This window comes from Pinus tabuliformis, chromosome X (assembly GCF_031772625.1).
Source record: "Pinus tabuliformis cultivar Carrire ecotype Pingquan chromosome X, CPIR1, whole genome shotgun sequence".
Taxonomy (NCBI): Eukaryota; Viridiplantae; Streptophyta; class Pinopsida; order Pinales; family Pinaceae; genus Pinus; species Pinus tabuliformis.
This window is the reverse complement of record NC_142308.1, coordinates 1272930489-1272939592: the sequence shown is the minus strand read 5'-3', so window position 1 is coordinate 1272939592 and position 9104 is coordinate 1272930489.

Here is a 9104-nt window from a genome sequence, read left to right as displayed (position 1 = left end):
TGATGGACTTGTCAAACATAACAAGACTAAACCACTCCTTCTCAGGGTTCGTTAAATATACTCGGAGGGATTCATCCAAAGGGTGAACTTACAAATCAAGCATATGTTATCCTCCTCAAGCTTATTAAAAAATAAAGAGGTACTGACCAGTATGGTTGGGGAAATTGGGAAGATAGGGTATTCCCTTTGCTAATGGCTGCAAGTCACTCTTAAACACAACACTCTTCCACTTCATATTTGTGGTTGTTGGGTTTGGTAACCTACTTGTATTTTGGTTATCATACCTGTCGGCCGGATAAATCGTTCTTGCGGACAAGACCGATCTCCCTAGTATCTATGGATATCTAGCGACAAGCAAGACAAACAAATTCTATCTTTCTCTAAATATTGTGATTTATAAATAAAGGCCAATAGATGTTTTAGACCCTACCTCAAGTCCAGTGCTAGTTTGTGGAAGCCATGCTCCATTTGTCCAAATGAGCTCCCTTTTAAAGAACCTGCAAACACAAACAGACACACATCAAATAACACCTGCATAGCCAATATAATAAACCATATTTATCATGATGATCAAGGAATTCATGAAATAAACCATAGAAGACAATTTATTGAGAAAAATGAATCTGATTGTATTAACTTTAATCAAAGAAGAACTTTACAACCTTGGTGCCTTGATGCTGTACAAGCTCCTCCCAGGGTCCAGCAAGAATCTCCTCTACTTTAACAAGTTTTAGTCTCTTCCCAAAGAGATCAAAAGGTATGTAATCTCTCCTCTCAAGCTCAAATATGAAGTCTAAATTCCAACAGCATTTACTCTAAAAAATATTCAGCTTTCAACCTCCCTAGCAACCAGCCCAATGCCTCATTTTATAGTGCAGAGGAGGGAAGTTACCAGGTCCACCTTCAAAGGGATAGAGTCCACCTTCAAAGGGATAAGCTCCTCTCATCAAGGGGTTAGCTCCTTTAGTTATGGGATGCATGAACCACCTAGGAGTGAACTTGCCACCTCAAGATTCCTTCTAGAAGTGTCCAGAATTAATCCAAAGTGAGTTTTTAATAATAAAATTGCACATTTTTTACTTTTACAGGGGTCCGCACACTTTCCTTTAGAGACAGAGCGGGCAGGTCCGCAGGGGACATGACCAAGGGGTGCGAGACCGCAGTTAATGCTAAGAGAAAGTGCGGAACTAGAGTTTTAAAGATTTTCAAAGGATTTCTCTCATTTTTAAGGCTTTGACATGAAGAGATGAGGTTTAAGACTTGCATAGGAGGACAGTATAAGTGGTGATAGACTCACACTGATTGTAGAAAGTCATGGTGATAATATTTTGTGTAACGGATTGCCCCCTAAAGTGCGAAGTCTACAATAGATATTATTTGTCATCTAAGAAGAGTGAAGTACTTTATCATTTTGAGGATCATCTTGTGGAGAGCCCGGTTGGAACCTATAAAAACATTCAATACAAAATATATATATGAGATCATATCATCGTTGAGGTAGGAATTCCCATACTCAGATCAAAACTGACTAGAAAACTAACTAAACTGCTCTAATATAGGAATGATCTTGTAATACATCATAAGTATAGACATATGTAGACACAGTATGGGCACAACCATCTGTTTATGAATATTCCACTGTATAATGAATAACAAAATTCCTCGCAGCCTGGATGGTGGAAACTAGATCCAGGGTCTTGATTTCTACTTCCCAAAATAGTAAGATTCTATCCATGTGAATGAATGTGTCGAAGTCGAACATGGTAGAAACCACTTGATTACCAGTAAATGATGTAAATTGTTAACAAGTGTGAGAGAAACCACCAGTAATGTCAATGGCTCTCAAAGTACTCAGTACAATCCATGAAATGTGAATAGATGAGTTGATGTCAAACATCTCACGGAATCCTTTGATCGAAGGTCAATGATGCAACTTGTCGTCGAAGGCGAGAAACGTGCCATTGCGACATGCAGATTCCAAGGTACTGACGATTTCTATATCATCTTTCTAGATAATTAGCTGAAGTCGATAGAAAGCGATCCATCGTAGGCAAGCCCACAACACGAAATCATAGATCAAGTTTGAAGAAATATAGTTGCAAGGACTGACTCAGGGATGGTCAAGATGGATGATAGATATTTTGCAGATGAATGGTTTATTTGCACTGACCTCTTGAACACATAACGACACAACAGATGGTTTGGTGACAATTGACCCAAAGTTGATACCCAGAAACTGGCTAAAGACTTTCAATATGGCTTGATCAACTATTAGGCAAAGGATTTCCCAACCCAGGTGAATAAAAAGTGTCGTGTTCAAGAGTGGTTAAATGTTTTTTTGAGACACAAAGTATAACAAACAGGTTCATTTTTCTCTCTTTCCCCCACCATTTCTGGCAAGTACCTCTTTATTTTTGACAAGCTTGAGGAGGATAACATTTGCTTGATTATAAGTTCATCCTTCGGATGAGTCCAACTTAGTTTAGAATTCGAACCCTTAGAAGGAGTGGTCCGTTCCTGTTTGTAATTGAACAGGTCCTTTACTGTTAAATTTTAACGAGTCCAGTATAGGAGAAACTCGACGTTTTTCAATTTTAGGGAGTCAGAAGAAAAACTTAAGAAAACTCCATGGTTGTCCTTTTTCATAAATTTGTGTCTCCCAAGCCCGAAAAAGTATAAAATAATACTTGAGAGAACCGCTTGACCATTATGATCAAGGAGTACTTTTCATAATTAGTGTCTCTGATTCGAAAAAGTAAAAAAGCGATCAAGGACACGTCGTTTTATAACCAATATCGAATTTGAAACGACAAAAATCCGGCAATCTTTTCATGTTTATACGGTCAGAAAAGAGTTGTAAGTGGACCGTCCTTTTAATTCCATTTTAACGAGCTTAAAAAGAAAAACTCAGCAATCTTTTCATATTTTAGGAGTCAGAAAAGAGCTTAAAGATGACTCTAATGTTTTTTGTTGAAAATGATCAATTTTGCCCGAAAAATTCGATATTCTGCACAAAAACTCAAACATTACTCATACCTGTTTAAAATAAATAAAAATGCATCAAAAGTTTACCTTTTTAAAGTGAAAAATAAACAAATTAAAAATTCATTTATTCAAAAAAGCTTATAAAAAGGGATTTTGTAAATTCATTTTTACCTTTTGACTTCAAAGTGATAAAAGAGAGCTTTTGGGTAAAAAACTTCCTGTGAATATTGCGGAAAATCCGTCCGTTGGAATCGAAAACCGTCGCCTCCAGGTAATCCACATCACTTTACTCTTGCATTTCAACGATTTGAAATTTGTTTTTAGGTGTTTATTTTGATTTTTAGGAAAAAATTTTGTTTAAAAATCTGCTTGCGGGGGTCCGCAGGCGCAACATGCGAAACCTGTGGACCCCAACTTTTTCGCACACAACAAAAAGCCAGGGGCTCGCACCCGCTGTTTAGGCAGAGTGCAGACCTATGCACTGTCTCTAACTGGAGAGTGCAGTCCCCGTGACATAGGTTTTATAATTTCCAATTCTTCAATTTCTGCCCAAAAACTTTGATTTAAGATGTTCTAATCCGCCTTTTCTTTCAATGTAAGATATATACCATGCTTAGCTAGTGGGAACGGGAGCACGAAGATGTAGATCTCACTGCAATTAATTATCAACCTTCGATAGATGCATTGAAGGCATGCGGTTTATTTAAATTCTGGGCCATACCTGGCATGAGGGCCCAGGTGGACTTTTTGCAGTCGCTGGTGGACAGATGGAATATACAGGACCAGTGTTTCATTATTGGTGGCCACCAGATTGAAATGGAGCCAGAGGATATTTACTTTTTGACTAGTTTTCCCAAAAGAGGTGAACAATTGACTCTATTCGGGACTAGGCCAGGTGGCCAGTCTGTCGATAGTCTCGGGCTAGAGTTTTGTAACAACCAAACCAAGGACAAAGGGATTGATATCAAAACCATCTCCCGTCCTGATCTCAAAGTGATTGCATTTACTGTCACCAGACTCTGCGGAAGTGCAGCACTACATATGGCCACCGGATCCCAAATGTGGATGGCAGTAGACTGTTTTCGAGGCACCATCTTCAACTGGTGCGAAGCTGTGTTGGCTAATGTAAAAGGCCTGTTACACTAAAAAATGTCACCATGACTATTTACAGTTAGTATGGCTCAATCAACAGTCATGCTACCCTCTTAGGCAAGTCTTATGCCTCTGCTATCCATCTCAAACTCAAAAAAGAGAGAAAGTCTTGTAAAAAATGTGTTTATCTCTGGGGACGCAGGTTCTCTCAAGCCTTACCTGCGGGGACGCTCACAATGTTCACAAAGGCTGCGTCCTTGGACGCTCTGTATGTTAAGGGACAGGTGCGTCCTTCTGTAAAAGGCAAAATGCGCAAGTTTCATCTTAAAAAAGTTACTTGTGGTTACTTCTAGAACTTTCTAGAGGTCGGTTTGATGAAATGGATGCGCCTCCAGTTGGTTCATGTATCCCTATTAAGGAGGAACTTATCCCATCAATAAGGGAGCTATCCCACCCAAAGAGGGGGATTATCCCATTGATGGTGGACCTGAATAACCTCTTTACAGCACTATAAATAAAGGCATTGAGCCAGAAGGAGAAGAGGTTGGAGCTATACATTTTCTTTGGGTAAATGCTGCAGGAATTAGGACTCCCATTTAGAACCTTGTGAGGAGAGATTGTCTTTGCTTGATTCTACTTGGAAGTGGGTGAGCTTTGTCAAAGTAGAGGAAAACCCTTGATGGACCCTGGGAGGAACTTGCACAACACCAAGGCCAGGTTGTAAGAGTTTCTTTGTTTCGTTATTAATACAAACTGGTTTATTTTTCTCAATAGCTTGTGTTAATGAGTTATTTCATGTGTTCCTTGGTCTGCATGTTGAATATATGTTTTATTATATGAAATGCAAGTGCTTGGTAATTGTTTGATTGTTTGTGGTTGCAGGAATTGACTTGAAGGAGGAGCTCATCCGGATCGGCAAGGACGGACTACAACAACAGCGTTTTGGAATAAGGTAAGCCTAAACACTTATAGTTTTCATGTTTTAAAAGGTATATTTAGAGAAATATCACTCCATTTTGTCTTGTTTGTCGCTAGAGAGTTTAGACTCCTAGGGAGGTCAGTTGTGTCCGCACAAACGACTTTTTCCGCCACGACAAATTGGCGACCATACTGGGGAAGCCATTAATGTGAAAGTCTTTTCCTTTGTGTGAACTTTGCTCTGAGAAAATCATTTTTATTTTCTGGTTTTTGACTGTGAGAATTAGTATTTGGGTGGCTTAGCTTTAGATTTAGTTAGATTTGGTTTTTCTTAACTTTTCCAGAAGGACGCACCCTCTGAGTACTGCACAGTGCGTCTTTGGACGCACTGTTGCCGTTTGCACAGAGCGGGCCCGTGCCTGTTCTAACGGGTTGCCTGCGTCTTCCTGTAAAAATTTAGGAAAACTCCATTTTTGCTTTAATTGCTTTTAGATTTTGTTTTTTTCTTAGTGTTTTCTGCCCAGATCCTTTAGTACCCTGTCAAAAATTTTCACCTGAACTTGTTTCATTAGCATTCCTGCTTTTAGCTTTCATCAATTGGGTGTTTTGAGTCTCTTTTTTGAGAAATTCTTAATTTGATTTCCTTTTGTCATTACTTGGAGGTTTCTCTCAGTCTTTTGATCTTTGGAACTCTCACCCAATTTTCTCGACTTGCACTTGATTGGTTCTTAGATTACATTAGAATCATCTTGTGTTTGAGAATTCTCTTGCATAGATCACATTTGCATAATTAGAGTTCTCAGTTTCAGAATATGAATGAAAAATGTGCATAGATTACATTTGCATACTTTTCATGTGAATTGTGCATAGATTACAATTGCATAGTTTACATTCTGAAAAATCAATCGTAGATTTAGATCAGCTTTCTTTGATTTGAATTTACACAAAAATAAAAATAAAAATTGGTTTGGAATTGATTTGCGTTAGTTTTTCTTGATGAAATTAGTGCATTAGAGGATTTGTTAAATTTTCTCTTAATGATCAATTTTTTGCATTGTTGGAAGTGAATGGAAACTCTCTCCTTACTCTAGTTAGGATTCATCGAATTGAAAGGATTGCATTATCATATTCGATTGCATTCAGTTGAGTCGGGTCATAACACCATTGGTTTCATCTCCATTTACCCATTTGAGTAATAACAGCCTTAATAACACAGCGCTTAATTAAAATTCATCTAGTAATTTTTACATTTCTAGGGCTCTGAAACACCAACATAGCTTAGGCTAGGGTCTTGGAGTAGGTGAGTACTTAACTCTCCAAGACTACAAAACCAAACAGATAGTTTATCTTGAGTAGAATAAATCCAATTGTTTCAATTGCACTCTGGGAAAGCTCCTCTTAAAGGAGAAGCACGAGCTCGTGTCCGAACCAGTGAGGGGATCATTCCCCCCTCGTTGGGAACGACGCCAGACAGTACGTATTACAAACGGTAAACCTCGGATTAACCATTGTCGAGGAGCCAGGGGTCACTTATCGGTAAACCTTGGATTACTGTCAAGGAGCCGGTAAGGGGATTGAGCTTGTTACTCTGCCCTTGTGTGCTGTCGGAGTTTAGACTGTTCCCCCAGGTGTAATTGTTGTGATTGGTAACTTTAGTGACCATAATCTTTAGGGTTCTACCGAGGTGACGGTGGAGGGAAGGTCCCACTGTACCTGGAGCAGACGTCGGTTATACTCACTTGGATTTTCCGGGGGGTTCACTTCACTTCGAGACGGTTAAAGTGGAGGAACTTGTGCCGGTCTATTCATTAAGCAGGTTGCCGGGGTAACTGTTCCACCCACCACTTCTGTACTGAATTCGGCGAGGTTGGGCTTAATCACCAACTAGTGTTTTCGGTCCGGAGAGCTTACTGTTTGTGTGTGGTTTGACTCCTAGATTTGATAGCGCATGTTAATTTGTTTGTTTTTACTTTTAGAGACCATAGGTGTGAATTGTGAATTTTAATTGTTAGGTGTGAATTGTGCATTGTTAATTTTAGTTTTAAATTGTTAATAAAATTCACTGAAGTTGAATATAATGGCAAATGTTCCGGAATTTATCAACCTAGGAACCCCTCCTAATGAGAATCCTAGTACTTTTCCTTACTTTGGAAATGTTGGTCCTCCTTATATGGCTACTTTGTCATTACCTGGATTTACAATAGGTTTACCGATATGGTTATTTTCAACTTCGTTGGCCCAAAATACTCCAATTGTTCCATCTCAACCGGATGCTTCACCTCAACAGAGTTCACCATCTCAACATCACCAACCTTTTGTTGACCCTTTACCTTCTTCACCTAATTTTTCTTCCTCCATTTCTTCCTCTTCGCCTGGTAAAAGCCTTGATGCTAGTAACCAGGAGGCTAAGAAGAAGAAGAAAGGGAAGAAGAAGAAGAAGAGGAAGAAGCAAGATAAGAAAGAAGTCAACCAACCAACCATGGCTGTAAGTGTTAGTTGTGTTGAGGAAAATTCCGACATGCATCGTAAACCCAAATACCCTTGCAGGCTTTGTAAGGGTGACCACTTCCTTGTCAATTGTCCTGGTATTCCAAAGGTCTTGGAAGTATGGTCAGAAAAATCTCATCAACTTTCCATTGATCCATCAACCAGTGATAGTCAGGTTCCTGGGAAAAAGGGTAAAGTTAGGTTTCCTTGTAAGTTATGCAAAGGGAGTCATCAAACTCACATTTGCCCTCACATGGATGAAGCCTCAACATTGTTGGAAAACCTTACTGTTCCACAGCAAGAATTTCCAACTGGTTACCGTAAACTTTCTCCCAACCTACCGTCAACTGACGGAGTGATTGATCTAAATTCAAGTACAGTCGATCACACTCTCCCATTGGAGAGTGAAACTCATGTCACTTAGGTTGATGATCCATTAGTTGATCAAGTGGTCGATTCAATTTCACATTCGGTCGATCACACTCTCCTTTTCGAGAGTAAATTTCATACCACTGATGTTCTTCTTGTTACATCAGATTCTTCTATGCCGGGGGGAATTTCACCTGTTTCTACAGAACCCCCTCCAAGTACTGAGGTCTTTTCCTTTGATTGGAATAGACTGACAGAACCTCGTCTTCCTTCCTCCATCCCTTTCCAAATCATTGTCAAGGCTGGTGGTAGGGACATACATCGTACTCAGGTAGATGAAGGTGCTTCTGTTAGTATTTTATCCTCAGCTGTTTGGAAAGCTTTGGGTTCCCCTCAGCTTGCGCCTATTACGCAGAATCTGAAAGCTTTTAACAGAACAATTAGTGACCCTTTAGGGATCCTTCCTAAGTTTTCTATTACCTTGGAAGGTAAAACTGTTTGTGTTGATCTTATGGTAGTTCGAGGTCCCTTGGATTTCAATTTACTCCTTGGGCGAGACTATGTTTATGCAATGAAAGCTGTCGTATCGACACTCTTTCGCGTGATGTCTTTCCCTCACAATGGCAGTATTGTGACTGTAGACCAGCTTTCGTTCCCTAGTTTTTTTTCAACTACCAATAATATGACACCCCTAAATGTTCCTGATTCTAAAGTGGTATCTACCCTGCCACGGGTTAATTATGTGGCAACTGGTCCCATGATTTCGGTTACCGATGTAAGTGAGCCTCTCACTGTTTGCTCATCTTCCTTTGATTTAGCTCTGGTAATTGACATGGAAAACTCTATGGGATTACTTGAACACGATGTTCTTATCCCTTTTGAGTCCCTTGACATGTGTTCCTTCCCAAGAAGTATTCTTCCTTCGGATGAAGACCTCTTGGAAGCCATGATCAAGGTGTGTCCATTGACATGTCTTTCCTCCAGTTGGAAGCCATGATCAATGTTACGAGGATAGTTTTTTCCTGTATCAACCTCGTTAAAAAATGAAATAGGCTAGCATGAGGACAGTTATTTTACTGAGTCAACCTCATTAAAAAATGAATCGGCTAGATTTTAGGATATGTAGGTAGATTGTAGAAAGTAGGGTTTTGAGGACAGTTCCTGTTACTGAGTCAACCTCATTAAAAAATGAATCAGGTTTGAGGACAGTTCCTGTTACTGAGTCAACCTCATTAAAAAATGAATCAGGTTTG